The sequence below is a fragment of the Agelaius phoeniceus genome, chromosome 4 (genome assembly GCF_051311805.1).
Source record: "Agelaius phoeniceus isolate bAgePho1 chromosome 4, bAgePho1.hap1, whole genome shotgun sequence".
NCBI lineage: Eukaryota > Metazoa > Chordata > Aves > Passeriformes > Icteridae > Agelaius > Agelaius phoeniceus.
This window is the reverse complement of record NC_135268.1, coordinates 60294259-60308355: the sequence shown is the minus strand read 5'-3', so window position 1 is coordinate 60308355 and position 14097 is coordinate 60294259. Positions and strand designations below refer to the sequence as shown.

General features: G+C 34.6%; 1 protein-coding gene across 2 annotated transcripts in view; it reads right to left on the bottom strand.

The window, feature by feature from the left end:
• Positions 1 to 14097, bottom strand: part of RAB28 (RAB28, member RAS oncogene family) — a 63496-nt gene that overhangs the window by 27458 nt on the left and 21941 nt on the right. The window lies entirely within an intron of this gene.

Below are 14097 nucleotides of genomic sequence, written 5' to 3'. Positions count from 1 at the left end.
ACATTTAGACATCCTCTTTGGAAGAATTAAACATTAGAGTCACACTTGCAATGGTACTGAGAGACTGAAAGATGAAAGCAGGCATTCCTAGGGGCACTTTTTAAAGTACCAAAGCAACTGGGCAGCTAGGCAATGGTTTAAACCCAATTGAATACCCCACCAGACAGCAGGCTACATTTTTAAGCACCAGCATACTCACAAAAATTCTGCCTTCTTGGCCTAATTACTTAATACGCAGCACTAAATACAAAATTCTAACAAAAAGCCCACAGAAAGAATAAAAATAGCAAAGCTTATTTCTACTTGTACATGTTAAGTACAAAAGCACACTATGACAATATAACAATTCCGGATATTAACACATATTTAAAGGTCCATTCTACTAAAGTTCTTACAAAAAACATAAAAGCAGCTCTAAGGCAGAAAATGCACAGGATTATGAAGGAAATGCCACATTAATTCATGTGGATTATGCACCCTGTAGACTGTAACAGCTCCAAAAGAAATCTTCTTCAGTACACTAGTAGAGCTACTATTTAAACCAAAAGAATTTAGTAGTTCATCTATCAAGTTTATTCAAACAAGCTGTTAGAACTTCTGTAAGACATCTAATAGAGTAAGAAAGTATGCAAAGTAAGCCAGAGAAGAGAAGAGAAGAGAAGAGAAGAGAAGAGAAGAGAAGAGAAGAGAAGAGAAGAGAAGAGAAGAGAAGAGAAGAGAAGAGAAGAGAAGAGAAGAGAAGGAAAAAAAGAAAAAGAAAAAGAAAAAGAAAAAGAAAAAGAAAAAGAAAAAGAAAAAGAAAAAGAAAAAGAAAAAGAAAAAGAAAAAAGAACCAAAAGCATGGTATATTGGGCTGATGACACAACACTTCCTGGTCATTTATGGATGAAAAGAAAACCAACAACATTGAGAGCATTGCCTTTGCACCAAGCACAAGGGACAAGGTGTAAAGAGTATGAAGAAGATGAAAAAGTGGAATAAGAGAGACAAGTAATCCAGCCTGGACAGCAGAGCCTACCAGAGAGAGGCAGATGGAAAATTACAGTGATGCAGCTATTTGCTTGACTCCCTTGCTCACCCACATACAAAAGGGTCACTATAAATATGAAAATCTGAGCTAATCAAAACCAGAAATCCATAACATTCTAGTCAGGTCCAATAAAAAGTATTGCAACCTGGATCCCTTCCTTGGTTTCCTCGGGACAATAGCCTCTGGGATATTGTCTTTGATGATACAAAGCCTTGATTTCTCTTGGGTTGTTAGTTCCTTGCTAAATCCAGGGCACAAATCAAGTCAAACAAATGAAAACCCAGTCACAGGTGAAACATTTTATGCAGGTGCATACAAATTAAATTTGTACATTTTAACAAATCAAAAGCTGAAAATAAAAATCTACCACAGGTAAACACAAGGATAGAGCAAATACAGCATTAATGTTTCTGACCCTTCTATTAAAAAAAAAAAACAAACCATGCTTTAAGAACTGACATTAATATACTGAACACCACTTGCAGATAAAATTATTCAGAGTGCACCAATTCATGTTTTGTATTAGAGCAAAATGAAAACTTAAGTTCCAGAACCATTAAAATACTGTAAGTCACTTTATGCTTTATTTCCTAATAGTACTGTCCTCAGCACTACAAATAAACTAATCATAAGAGCATCATTCAATGGAAAGACAGAAGGAACTATCAGTGACAATATACATTTTGCTGAAATATAGTTTCTTAATATTCCACAAGCGAGCTGTAGAAAAAATTGGCTAAGCAACTTCAGAAATGGATACACACTATCAACATGACAGAGATTCCCCCACGCTATAAAATGTTCCAAAATGGATGGCATAGAAACACAAAATGCCTTGCTGCTACATGACATTTCTTTGTCCAAAGGATTATCAGATATCCCTTCTTTTCCCTACTGCCAGTTAGTATGAGCCTAAATGTATGAGAAAGTAGCCAAAAGGTACACAGAAATTTTCCTGTCCTGAGAATTCTCAGCTGCAAGCGTTGCCCTCAGATTAAACAGCTACAAAAGCACGTGGGGTTTTGCAACCTAATAAATAAGGCATAACACAGTGAAAGTAATCAAATTCAAATGAAAAGAAAGCATTCAAATAAAAAGTAACCATTTCCATCAATAAAGCAATATAATCTGTTTAAGACAAGGAAAGTGGTTTTATTGCACATTTGCTCAGTATTCCTTCTACGTATTGGTTTCCTAATCACAGACTTTGTCAAGAGCCTGACTTTGTTTACTAATGGCAGGATGTTAGCAGTCTTGTACTGCTTTAGAGAAAAACTGATGGCCTTCCAAAATGATCTGCTCTAGTTCAATCTGAATTACTGGACATGAAGCAAAAGATAGAGAACAAAATATGTTCTCTGCTGTGCAGACCAAGCCTGACTACAAAACAAGGCTTGTGGCTAAAATCTCTGAAACATATCTTAGTCACACTGATGTCAAAAGCCAAACAGTACCACTGACAATGGAACTAGACACTCAGTTTTAAACTTTTGATTTTTCAGTTTCCTCTCAAAGCAGATCAGATGTTAAAGCTTACCCTCACATATCTGTCAATATGACCAAAAAAGTAGGGTCCTATTCCATGTAAATATCACAATTAAAATAATCTTTTTCATGATCGTTTATTTCAAAATTAAGAGATAAGGGGAGTTAACAGTTGAAAGACTGTAAGTATGCCTCAATTTTAGAGAAACAATGTACAAGATATTTTTCTGTCCAGTTTGCTCTCTAGCATCCTGCTTCCATTATTAGTTCATTGCCATGCTCTAAGCTGAAAAATATGAAGGAAACTGCAGTCTTGTTTCAGTGCTTTTGAAGGCAATGAGACTGCTTGGAACAAGTGAGGGTAAGTGTATATGGTGGGATTGTGATGTTGCTATAGTACTTTTTCATGAACAGTAATTACTCTGCAAGTGTGTAAAGCAGACAGGCCCAGTTGCATAAGGCTCAATGCAAGTTTTATGAACTGCAGAAAAGCATGATTAGTATGGGGGGAAAAACATGTTTCACACTTTTATTGTAAAGAACATGAGAATCTCACAGAAACTGCCAGAACAGATGTTCATAAATTGGGCCCTTAATCTGCAGCACTTTCCAGGTTTTAAGCTATATCCACCGGTCTGTAGAATATATTCCTCTCTTTTTAATATAATTCTTCTGTTTAGTTTTTTTAATAAATAAGTTTATGACTTTAGTAGTGTTGCCAGCTGTTCAATTTTGATTTACTGTCAGAGTCTGCTTTAATATATAGTGGCTTTTGTGGCTTACCCATATAGATTACATTTTAAGCTTCAAGATATCACTATAAAGCAGCTGGAAAAAGTGCTGGCTGTGCTCAGAAACCAGCATTATTGCCCTAGTGATCAACCACTGAAACATGCAACTAGACCAGTAACCATTCTCTAATAAACTTTTGTATACACCATTCCCAAAAATAAAACTGCAAAACTTACAGTGTAAAAGCAGGTCATCTTAACACATGTACTTTAGGAGTCAGCCCAATAAAATTGCTCAATTATTAATTAGGCAGCATATTAACTAGCAATAGAGATCTCTACAATGACTGCTCTTTAATCTTTCTTTATATTGTTTCCTTTTACTCCTTCTGTACAGGTTGAGACAACTTAAGAAATAAAAGGTTTTAGAGCTGCTTTATGGAGTGCTTTCTAAAAATTTACTTTAAAGCAGTACTGAATATTACTGGGAAAGAACTGTCAGTATTCTTCATACTGAACCATTTTCAACCTTGCAGAATTACAATACAACCAGACTAGGCTTCTTTTCTCCAGCATCTGCAAGTACACAGGGTAATGTTATTAAAATAAACTACCACAACAGTATACTTAAAATTAAACAATTAATTAAACTCAAAAACTCTGGGAATTCTCTACAGCTGAACTAGTTCAGAACTATCAGTCATAACTACTAGGGCTCATATATTACACTGAAAATTACTTTTTCTGATCAAAAAATATTCATTTTCCATATAAAACTAACTCCCTAAAAAAAATTCTAATCAAGAGAACTAAACAGTTTGATTCAGAAAGATCAGTATGGTGCCTTGTCAGAGGGATTTTTTTGCTTGTCTTACACTGTTATTTTCTCCCAAGTTTAGATTTGCCAGTTGGACAGTATTCCTGGTGCACTGCTCTCACTAAGTCCTATCATACCGAAGGGGAAAGCCTGCCTACATCATGGAAAATATAATGGGAAAAATAAAACAAAAACTAAACCAGCCTTCCTACCCACAGCATCAGGAGCAAAGCCTGTAGGAGAATGAATAATGAAGAGAAGCATAAAGATACACATCCCATGAGACATCACAGTGGCATTTCCAAAACAAAACACATCAAGCTCCTGGAAATGTATGAAGTAAGGTTTTAGGAACTGAGGGTCACTCTTTCTGTCCACAGCATCAAAGGTGTGCTATCTGTACAAATCCTGGTTTTTCCAGCCTTCATTTTGTAACCAAGCATTTTTTTGTGGTAGATAATTTAACATTATCTACCAAAAAAAAAAGCTTGGTTACAAAATCCAACAATTTAAAGCTGTCCTCAATACACATCATGATTATATCCCTGGATTTTTCCAAAACAAGCCTTTCCCAAGGCATTTTACTATTCTGTGTGCTCCATTCAACTATTTAGGCCATAGCTTTTTTTAATTACTTTTTGCTTAGCATATGAAAAAAAGCAATAGTCCTGATGGCAGTTTTTTTAAATGGTATGACCTAGGTATGATTGAGTTCTCCAGTCAAAGTCAGAAAGAGTTAATGTTATTCCTCTTTCTCTACACATATTTCAAAACTTTAATGAATTCTACCATCTGTAGAATTCTACATACTAGTATTATACCAGTACAATATAGTCCTGTTATCACCCATAACTAGGTACAAATATTGGGCAATATTTACAACCACAGAAAACCCTCATAGTATACAGATTAAAAAAAGTAATCCAGAAGAATATTATAAATTAAGGGCTAGCATGAGAACACCAGAGTAAACTTGGAGTAGCTCACTAATTGTGCTGTAAATTTACACCCATGTAAACAACAAAAATTTTTATCTTAATATTACTTCTGAAAAAAAAATAGAGTTAAAAAACCAAACATAGGTCATGAAAATTTCATAGGGAACTCAGTATTTTTGAAATAGAAACTATGTGCAATGTACATAAAGGCCTCTTCTTTTACAACCTTATTTTAAATAAATAAATTAGATTACTAATTTACCATTCATCATCACTGTACTGTACCCTCCTCAACCAACAAATTTCAGTAAATCTTAATTGGTTTTAAACTGAATTTAATGTGAAGTCTTAAACCTCTCCTTCAAAAACAAGCATATCTTGAAGTTCTCCAAACCAAAATGGCTGGAAGCACAGAGTGTAAATAACAACAATAATACTCTCTGCATTTAACCAACAGACTTATCTTGGTGATCTGTTTGATAATGGCTTTGTAGTTACTCCCATGGTAACATCTTCACAGTCTCATATTAGACACACATAAGGAATGACATACCTTTTTTTATTTTTTTTCAAATACCATTCTTCCCCTCAAAAAAACATGATGTACAAAATACACCAAAGTAGAATGCAGAAAGAAACTGCAGCACAATTGGTGCCTCATCAAAACATACCTTCTCAAATACTGGAGCAATAAAGAGCTCATAACCATAAGTGCTTAATATGCATAAAACTGTATGAAAGAAGCCACACATTTAGCAGAGCACACATGTTCTTGTACTGAAATGGGTATCATAAACCCACAGTGTCTCAGGAATGGAGATGTAGCTGTGGGCTAAACTCAAAATGGTACCATTAATTTTCACTTCTCTAGCAAAACCCCAATAAACATGATGATGTCCTGACAATTACACAATTTAAAAATACACATACAATACATTCCCTGTAATTTTTCTTTGTTCTTCAATCTGCATGCACACCAGTCATACTGTACCACAAAGAAAGTGAAGGTTATCCATTATGATTATTCCCCATATTAACATAGACTATCCCTCATTCTCTAAATTGAACTGGAATAATAACTGCTTACTTCAATAAAAGTCTTAATTTTCTTTTTTTTTTTTTAATTGAAATCAGTACAAAAAGCCGAAGTTTTCCCTGCTGGTTAGGAATAAATTTCTCCTCCACACTTTCTGCCCATACAGAGTATTAAATATATTCAACTACTACGTGCATTTCAGTTGAAACGCTGTACAACTGTTACTACATTTATCAGTCTGACTCTGAAACTCTGAAGCTTTTAAAAAAGTTTACTGACTTTTCTAGGTTTTAAATAGAAAATAATGCTACAATAGCATTTGTCTTTTTCTCCATTTTATCCAAAATCCTAATAGCAATGCCCTATTCACACTCAAAATTTGGTTATCCTCTCTCATCAGCTTCCTTCAATAATAATATATGAGAATATATTTCCACAGTAGCTAATGGAGACATTCCTACAAATCAATGTGCTGCAGTGATACAGAAATAAAAGCTTACTTCACTGTAATGATGCTTCCAGACTTCCCTCAAGTCAGGTGGTTACTTGCAGTTAATGATCTGTGACATACCACACAAGTAGTCCTAAAAAGACTTATTATCCACTGCATGTGCAACAATATTTGCTTTATGGATGGCTAAATGAATGAAGACATTCAATGTAACTGTAAAAGTAAAATCAAAAGCAAACTTACAAGTAACATGTTTTCTTTGAGTAAAAGAGCTGTGAACATTTTCCATTAATACTTAACCTTTTGCTGGAGCAGTGCAACCACATATAATGCTTGAATCCATAAAGCCCAAGAGCTGCTCAGGGTTAACACTGATTAACTACCCCCAATCAAATGTTATAACTTTTAAAAATTTCAGAGAGTTTCCCTCCACTAATGAAATTGAAATTGCATTTATGTCACGTGGCAAAGGTAGGAGCAGGACAAGCAGCAAAGAAAAGAAATTCTGCCCTGCTTTAAAAATAGTTGGTTTTTTTTTCAATTCAATAAAACAGACATGAATTTGACTGGGTTTTAAAACTATGTATATTATGCTCCACTGACTTCTATTAATACACTGATAGAAAAGAATAGCAAATTAACCTAAAATAAGCTCCAATCCAACAGCACAATATCTCCCATGACTCTCAGACTGTGCAGACATTCACACATTTTCTGTTTATAATTTTTTTCATTTACTAGACTCAGCTTTTGTCCACCATATGTCCACCGTAGATTAACTATTCCCTTAGGTACAATTAAGGGCTTTCCATTTGTTGTAAGAAGACCTAAGTATGAAGGACGCAGCCAGAAAAAACATTTCTACCTAAACCAAAAACAGAAGCACATTCAGCCTGAACTATAGTTTATGCAGCATCTTTTTTTATTGGGCATATGTCTACATTGCTAAATAAACCACAGACAAAATCCATGGAAGCAGTAAGAGATCTCTCAGCATTTCATTTGTGTATTATTATAAAAATATGATACATATACGGTTCTAACCTTTGTATTTAAACAGTTTACTTCTATTTGCATTTTTCAATGACATCTCTACAGATTTTTCTCAATTTAAGCATAACTGTTAGGGAATGAGAATATATTATTTACTGGTACTTCTGTAGCACTGGTGTTTGAGTTCCAACTGCATTAACAACTGTCTACCAGGTCCTTGAACTTGGTTGTGGCTCTTGGTTAGTCATAGCAGGCAAAACTCAAGGGCACAAAACAAAAATCTTAAGTGCAGCCTCAAGATTTTACATGTAGGAAGAAGAAACCAGTTTATTCATTGTCACTAAAATAAAAAAAAAAGTGTAGCATAAAAACTGTTTATTAGTTGAAATAGTTCATGACTATTCTTTGTACACTTTCTTGTAAAAGCACTGTATCACCCAAATGAGAAAACATTTTTTCTGCAAATAGTTCACACAGATCTGAACTGCCCTGGTTCAACTGAATGCAAATTCATTGATTTTCATAGAACTACACCTGTTTATGTCAGGACTCTGTCTAGCTGTACAAATCTCAAACTCAGACAAGCAGTACAACAGTAACATATCTTCTGAGTGCAAGTTGTGTATATTGTTCAACTTCAACTCCGTCATGAAGCCCAGAATGCAGCAGAACACAAGTGAAAAAAACAAGCTCACTACTAACTAATGCTATTTGGGCTGAATACAGGCATTTCACAAGGATTATTAATTATCTTTTGAGCAGCATGAGAAAAAGGATTCAGCGTCAAAAACTATAAAACTGTATATATGCTTCAATAATGGCTGCAGCACTCTACGGAAGTCCAGAAGTCTAAAAATTTGCATTTAACCAGGTTGCTAATCAGCTTCTGTGTCCACTGCCTTCTTATCCAAGAGATCATTTAGTGAAGGATTCTGAAAGAAGGCTTGTAGTAAAACATGGGCTGATTTGCAGCCCTTTGCAACAGATATATTTATCACAGCAAGTCACATGAGGACTGGAGCCAGAATGGAATACATATGCACAGATCCTTGTAATCTTTCCTGCCAGGTGTTTTCCCTTCACAGACAATACTACAATATGGCAAGGTAAATACTACACAAGAGCAATAAACCTCCTTTCTTTTTTTCTGTATAAAGTTCTGTAAGCTCAGATCCTCTCCAAAGAACAGCACTTGAGGCTCAAGCTCTGTCTACTAATCACAGTTTAGCAGACTTGCCCACATGGCAATTTAACAGACATAATTTAATAGATCTCTTCAGCATGTATGGTACTCAGCCCTATTAATGCTAAGCTAAGCATGATTTAGGATCAAAATCTTGCAAGACAAATGCTTTCTCAGACAAGCAAGGTAATTTTTTCACTCAAAAATGTGTGTGCTCTTAGGTTGCTCCCACTGCTAAAGTAATACAGAGCATATTGAGATACTGGGTTGGAAATATAATATTATGGCAAATAAAAGATCATTTTTACCTGTGGTTTTCTCTTCCATTAATTTAAGTTTCTTATTAAAAGTAGTTTTTAATAAAGTTACCTGACCTTTGAAACAAATCCATAGGACTGCAATTTTCTATTAATCCTACAAGTTGGTTGAGACAAACATTTTATATATATTTTAAAACAGGGTATCATCATTCTACATTTATTCAAATGAGTTGGTAAAATGATTGTAGCACAGGACAAGGTTTTCTTTTTAAGGGAGTCTCTACATGTAAGTAGTTTACCCTCCAATCCCAAGAGCATGTGTAAGGCTCAGGTGACCAGACCTGCTGCTGGGCATACAGGAACTTTAGTTCAATCGGGCATAAGACTCCAAAGAACAGGGGTCTTTGCATTAGCTGCTCAACACTTGTCTTAATTACAGGTGAAGGACCTTAAAAGGGCAAGCCCATGGGAAGCAAGAACAGAAAACTGGGGGAGGTTGGGAGGGACAAGAGAATGAATGCACAGCTCTGAATTTAAATAAAATAGATTATCAAAGTGAGTATTAATGAAGAACTTTTATGAGCACAACGGGGGAGACTAAGTATATAATGCAGCCACGGAGTCAAAAAGCAAACTGGGCAAGTCCCATGATTGCCAGATTCACATTAATACACAAAACACCAAGTGTTAATTTGTATCTGGGCTGGAAAATGTTTCTTTCTGTGCTCAGATAAGATAGGTAAAAACTTTTTATGTTGTATGTAAGGGCAAGTTAAAGGGTACCCTAAAATGTAACCTTTAAACTTCACAATGTAACAGCATCCCACTTCCTGTTCAGAGATAGCACTGCAAGATCAATTAATCACGGCTAAGAAGAACAAACAGTCAGCATTCTTAATTAGTGTTGATGCATTCTCCTCTGTGCCCTCATCTGTCATGAAGATTGTTTAAAAATCTGAGTTATTAGTCTTTATTGAGGAGTGGATCTGGTTAATATCTCTAAGAACAGAAATCATTCATCCAGCCACTATACACCAGTACCTGATAATTCCTACCCCCTACATAAGCTACAGATAACCACCGCCCTAAGACCATCTTGGTAGCTATAAATCAAATGGGTATAGCTCCCATGCAACCTGGGTTAATTTTTGTTTACAATATATCCACTGAAAATGCTGGTATGACACTTGAGGAGACTGCTTGTAGATTAGTACAGAAGAAAATACATAATGCCATCAAGGTAGAAAGGAAGCAAACACATCAATCATATGAAACATGGTAAACCCTCTCTAATTCACACTTAATGACTAGAAGATCCATTGTGATCACTGAACTTTATCAATACCTAATTTAAGCAATGATCCTAAGTGCACAAAACACAATTCATTCACTTGGTAACTATAGTCTCATTTATACCATACAAATCAAAGTATTTGACAGCAACATATATACAAAAGTTGAGTTATTGCATAGAAACTCTAAAACAGAAAGTTAAAATTAACAGTAAGGTTTACTCCCCAGTCAACAGTGCAAAAAAGCAAGTGGTACTAGCAACACAGATATAAGCACACTTCAAATACACTTTGTATTCAATAGGAATAAAATAACACAATGTAAACTACTAGGAAAGTCAATTTCAAGATTCAATGTGAGCTGTAAAGTTCAGGATTATTAAGATCCTATGACTTAGAATTAATAGGAAAAAAATATCTCTACATTAAATTTTATAATTCCTTCTGTTGTTCATCAAATACACAGACAAAAATCTATGGAAAGACAATTGAAAATTGAACATTGGTGCAGAAAGCAGGTCTGGGCGAGATCTTGATTCAAATCAGCTTTCTACTCTCTGATCAAATGTGTAGGACAGGCTATGAAAAAAAAGGAAAAAGGTACAGGAAGGAAAAAAGAATGAAAACTGAAACTAAGCACACAGAGGGAACCCAGACAGTTTCAATAAAGCCCTGGTTTTACAACAGAGATCTGCATTTCTGAAGCTCTTGCTCTCCCAATTTTTTGAATAAATTAGTGGGCAATGACATGCCTTCATCTAAAAAAAAAAGCAAAACACCAAAAACAAACAAACAAAAATCAAAACACACAAACAAACAAAAAGAGAAGAGGAAAAAAAGGGAAAATAAAAAAGAGAGGTGGGAAGGTCCAGAATTCCAGAATTTAGGTATCAATTCATACTGCTCTACTATTTTCAAATAAATCTCTGATGGATGAGATACCAGCAACTGATAGGAGCTTTTTAAGTAGAAATTACCTTTCCAATGTTTCATGATTAAATCTTAACCTCTTACAATCACAACAGGACATTTTAATAGCTTGACACCCCTCTGAAGCTAATTATCATGCTTTAAACAGACACAGCAGCCTACTGTGCTCATGCTGCTAATCTACTGCAATGCACAATAAACCAGAACAGTGAAAACAAGCACTGATTCATTTAAATCAGCACTGAACAATTTCTTCAAGTTTTATGGAATACTAAAGAAATCCCCACAAACTTAACATTTAACTAAATGACTACAAATTGATACTAGAAACCACTAATAAATTACCTATAAAACTGCATGACTTAACAGTAGTAAACAATTATGCACCAGATAAGGCTAGGTATCAAATAATTTGTTTTCAATGACAAAATTACCCAGGGAAATTATTTTCATTTAATAGAATTCAAGTGTACAGTTTTCTGTATCATATTGCATAGAGAAATATTTTTGTTTTCTTACAAGCTATAGCTTTTTCCCTAGAGAAAATCCAGGTATATCTCCCCCAAAATGGAAATACACATGTATTTCAGACAGTATTACTAAGAGAAAACAGACAAAGGACAGCCCAAGTTAAGTAACTAACTTTAAGCCAAAGTTTCAAAACAGAGGCTGAGCTTCCAAATTCTTATCAAGGTATCTAAAGACTGGCCCAAAGCTTTCCAAATGCTATGAATGAAAATAACTGCATTCTTGGCAAATTTTAAAAGCTTTTATCAGAAAGAAAGTTAAGTGCTAGAATAACTTGCCTGTGGATATTGACATTTCTAATCTTTCAGTGAGCTTACCTGGATATTTTCCTAAAAGATATGTACAGCTCAAAAAAACCAAGTACAATCCTGAGACAGAAACCACTCACTGGAGTATTTCTTCTGAATGATGCATGAGGTCAAGTAAGTTCATCAATTCATCAAATGGCTTTTCCTGGCTCTTAACCTATTATTGCTCTTGCATTGTATATGAGTGTTTTATCACTTACTAAACAAAGAAGTTGAACAGAGTGATTCCTCCTTAATAATTTGCTAGTACCAGTAGTTTTATCTCTTCATAATATGTGAGAGTCAACACCATGCTTCTGTATAAACACCTTGATTTCCATTTATGTCACAACAGGAGCCTACTATTAAATTTTTAGTATTGGGATGGAAGCCCTCCTAGATATTCTTATCCTACTACAGAATTCAGGAAGGCAATATACTTTCAAAGTCTAATTTTTATCATGCTGAAATAAAAACAAAGCAAAAACATCCCTCTGTAAGCAGTATCCCCTGCATGCTCAACACGTGCAACAGCAACAAACATCCTTAGCATCACATGAAATCAATATTTTGCAGCTTTTCTTTATATACAGCTACTGAAGGAAAACAAGGCAGCAAGCAATTCCTTCAGCTGCTATTTCCATAAAATGAAAGACCTTTCTCTAGTCAGGGTCAGCATTTGTCTAGAAACTCACCTAGGAAACCAGATTCTACTTCCAGATGCTCCCAAGGAAACATCAGATATGAAAAATATAATATATAGATAGATATAGATATAGATATAGATATAGATATAGATATAGATATAGATATAGATATAGATATAGATATTTGTGGGCATGTATATTTGAAAAAAAACAGAAATAAAACATCTCCAAATCAAAACCAATGTATCATTTTCTGCACCTATTGTGCCAGTTCAACAAAGGAACATTTTTTTATGCTATGTTACAGTGTATCTTACTGCAAATACTTAGTAACATTTGCAGAACTCCAGCAAGGAAGTCCAAATTTAGGGTAAAATAGAAACCAGTGAAAAATACTTTTCATTTGAATTTCAACAGAATTTGTATTATTGACTCTGGTCTGCTAGAGTACAACACATCAGTGTTATGCTTTCAGAAATGCTATTTATATATTGCAACTCCAAGACCTTCTCTGTTTTCTTCACAGGAAATTAGTCTTTCATAATTAATATCATAAAATGTTACAGCATCACTGTAGCAATACTACAATTAATGGTTCTGAATGAAAGTGCTGTCTCTACATTGTTTTCAAATTATTTTAGACAATTCTAGCTTGCTGGATTAAGTCCTTTTCTCAGGTTTGTTCATGACATGGTCACTGTAACATAGAAACAAATTATTTGGAAAGTGAAAAAAAATGAAATATTTTTCTGTTGTTCAAATAATGTATTTATACTGTTTAAAAATTATGTATCCACGTCTACCATTTTGTTTCTAAAATTCTTATATGTTCCTTTTATCATCTTCAACAGAAAAAGGGGTAAGAAAGCGAGGATCAAGACAGCAGATATGCTAATAAGGATGTTTTTGTAAGATTTTTTTGTTGGAAATGGGGAAATTTGGAATCCATATAATTAGGAAACTATCTAAGTGATGATTATATAAAGTGACATGTTTTGGTGGTCAGAAGAAAACCACTATATTATACTTATGTGATCAAAAAAAATGAGGTTAAAAAAATCCCAGAACAACACAAATCACTTAATATGCACAACTACAGATAACATTGAAAAAAAAAGTCTGATAAGCAATTCCTAAGTATTATGCCTAATGCATAGTGTAGTTTTTTAAACATATACCAGTAGTTAATGCAGCAGTCTCTTCACATACAGAACCATGAAATATACCTTTCAATACACCCAGAAATGCTCCCCAGTTCCCCATTGCCATGGCTATATCCTGGGGTCTATCACATTCAAACACAGGCAAGTGATCTCCCTCCTCCTGTGTGCTGCTGAGAGAGGCTGCAGGCTAGGCAAAGCATGATGCAGCAAGCCCCATAACATAACCCATCTGCCCAGAACCATAATCCTGAAGTATATCCAAATATGTCATCTGTACACAGCAAAAACACACAAGATAGTATTCAGTTGAATTTTGCCAAATATAT